This window comes from Chrysochloris asiatica, unplaced genomic scaffold (genome assembly GCF_000296735.1).
Source record: "Chrysochloris asiatica unplaced genomic scaffold, ChrAsi1.0 scaffold00001, whole genome shotgun sequence".
Taxonomy (NCBI): Eukaryota; Metazoa; Chordata; class Mammalia; order Afrosoricida; family Chrysochloridae; genus Chrysochloris; species Chrysochloris asiatica.
The window spans coordinates 53,891,972-53,894,654 of record NW_006408519.1 but is presented as its reverse complement, the minus strand read 5'-3'; the positions used below and the strand labels follow the sequence as shown (position 1 = coordinate 53,894,654).

The 2,683-nt window shown below is 41.2% G+C and overlaps 1 pseudogene; it reads right to left on the bottom strand.

Moving 5' to 3' along the window:
* Positions 1-501: 501 nt before the first annotated feature.
* LOC102835094 lies at positions 502-1,924 on the bottom strand (annotated as a pseudogene).
* Between the last annotated feature and the right edge of the window lie 759 nt (positions 1,925-2,683).

Genomic DNA, 2,683 nt, shown 5'->3' with positions numbered 1-2,683 from the left:
TTGGTAAGAAAAAAAATTACCTCAGCAAGGTAAAATTTCCTTCTGCAAAAGGGTGCATGCATGTAGCTGTACAAGAACAGGCCTGCTAGCACACCAAGTGGGCAATCCACTAGGGTTTTTATCCCTGACACAAGTCTTAAGGCTGTGTCTCACCCCATTGGCTAGGGCTTCAACTGCACAATCTTTTCTCTTACCGGGTTGGCTAATTCAGATTTCTAAAGTGTGCATTCTTCTTACTCACTTCAGCAAGTAGTAAAATTTTAAAAAAGGTCATATAGTCCCTACTCACTTCAGGAAGTAGTAAAAAGTAAAAGAAAGATCATAAAGTTCCTACTCACTTCAGGAAGCAAAAAAAAAGAAAAAGAAAGCTCACTCAAATACAATAAGCAAGATTATAATAAATGTGAAGAAAAGACAATTCCCACAATTTCCCCTTTTTCTTCTTGTTAGACTTCATTTTTTTTCTTCAAACTCTGTAATGAGACATTGGCTTTGGTGTTCCTATATTTCTAAGTGAAAAAGCGTATTTTGGTATGGAGGTGGGAGTTGTTTGAATAAGGCTATTTCTGTAAGTTTTAGAACTAATCCTTTTATAAAAGGTATAATACAACATCCCATTAGTGTTAATATGCCACACACAATAATTAGAGAGGTGAGGACCGAAGTCATAGGCACCTTCCATTTTCTGAACCACTGTTTCGTGCGACTAGAAAAGGGGTCATCTATGCCTGAATTTTCAGCTAGTTCATTAGCTAAGGTCAGCCCTTGTAATGCTTTGGTAATGGTATCATCAGGAGCTGTGTTACTGGGGATGAAAGTACAACACTGAACTCCGATTGTAACACATACTCCTCCTTTACTAATCATTTTTAGGGCTACCCTGTTTTCCCAGGCCATTTTGCTAGTAGGTCCTAATTGTTCTGCTATTCCTTTTATAGAATTTATGGTATAATTTATGAAACTTTGTTGATTTAATAGATGTAATTAATCCAGTCCACATTTTTGTTAATGGTTGACCACCAGAATAATACAGATTTGAACCCTGAAGCTATTTGGGTACTTGCTTTGAATTCATTTGGCACCCCTCACGGAACTCTGGTACTATCTGTATAAACACGGGGATCAAAAGAGCCACGAGGAGTAGCTACACTTCTCTTGGTACTATGCTTGTCTTCTGTGGTTGACAGTTGATGAAATGCCAGAGTGAAAGAGATGGCCAATTGCACCAAAGCACAGGTGCCATTCCAGTTTGCTGGTAAAGCCCTGAATAATTGTTTCCTGCAGTACCACCAAATATCTGCTCGTGGGGTAGATAGGGCTGACTGATTTTGAAGTTCTTCAAAGAGTTTGTGCTTGTTGCATTCCATCATGTTTCCAATGAACATCAAATTCCCTCCATATCTGGAGAGACACAAAGTGAAATTGACAATCATGGAGGCTGGAGGCCTAATGGTCCTTGGGGGCTGACCCATAAGACCCCTGCCATTAGGGAACAGTAGTGACAGCGAGTTACAGATTTTGTTGCCCCAGGCTATAGGGATCTGGAAGAGAGCAACCATACAGTGCATGCCCTGAGGGTCTGAGGACCATCTGAGTGGAAAGGGGACCACTTGGGCTTCCTGTTTTCCTGTCTCATAGGTATAACAATTGCTCTTATTTAGAGTGCGAACAGAATATTTAATCCATTCCAACCATTCACACGCTCATATCCTGTTTCTATAGCTATAATTTGTTTTAGGTCTTTAACTTCGGTAATCCTTACATTGGAAGGGTCATTTTCAGCCCACAGAGTTCCATCTAGAGATGTAGATACCCATTCCATAGAACCGATTGCTACTCTTGGCTCCTTATCACTGACACTGGGGACATTAATTGAGGTAAGCACTGCGTCCTCCAATTTCCTGCAGGATATTGGCAAATACATGATTTGATGGTTTGAGGGAGAGATGCCATAGTTACATCTACCACCAACTTGACTGGCTGATCACAGGCAAAAGCCCTTTGCACCTCCCCCATGGTAATAATACATTTTAGCCATATTAGCTTCCAAACCCAACCCATCTTGTCAGGGACAGGTTGAAATCCCTGGGTCCTAGGTCTCACTTACTCTGGCTTCATGCCCACTTCTCTACCCTGAGTTCTTTCCTATAAACAGGGATCAAGGAAGTGGGTAGGACATTTCTAATCCAATAAGACTAGTAATACTGAGAAGAACAGCCTCAAAACAAAGATAAGAATATCAAGAGCTGAAACCTTAATTGAAGCAGCTGGCCACAGACTGACAAACTATGAAGACAATGCCTAGAGCTGACAACTGCAGAAGGCACTCCATTTCCAATAAGTCTGTGCCCCTTTACTAAAATTTGATGAACATTCAACATATCACTCCTCCTAATCAATATGTATTAGCCCACTCTTAGAGGAAGAGACCCCATACCTTTATAAGCCCCAGTGCACTCCAATTCTACCAGGTTTTCTGAGAAGTGGCAACTCAGTGGGACTAGTTCTTTAGACTCACAAGAAGGACCAGGGAAAAATGTGACAATATGGCAAAGGTATGGCAAGGCAGCCTCTCAGGTTCTTGTTGAAGTCACTTTGAGAAGTTCCCTAGGTGAAGGATGTACTTCCCACCAGTAGCTACTTTTCTCTTGGGGAGAGTACCTTTTCACCTTGAGTATGGTTA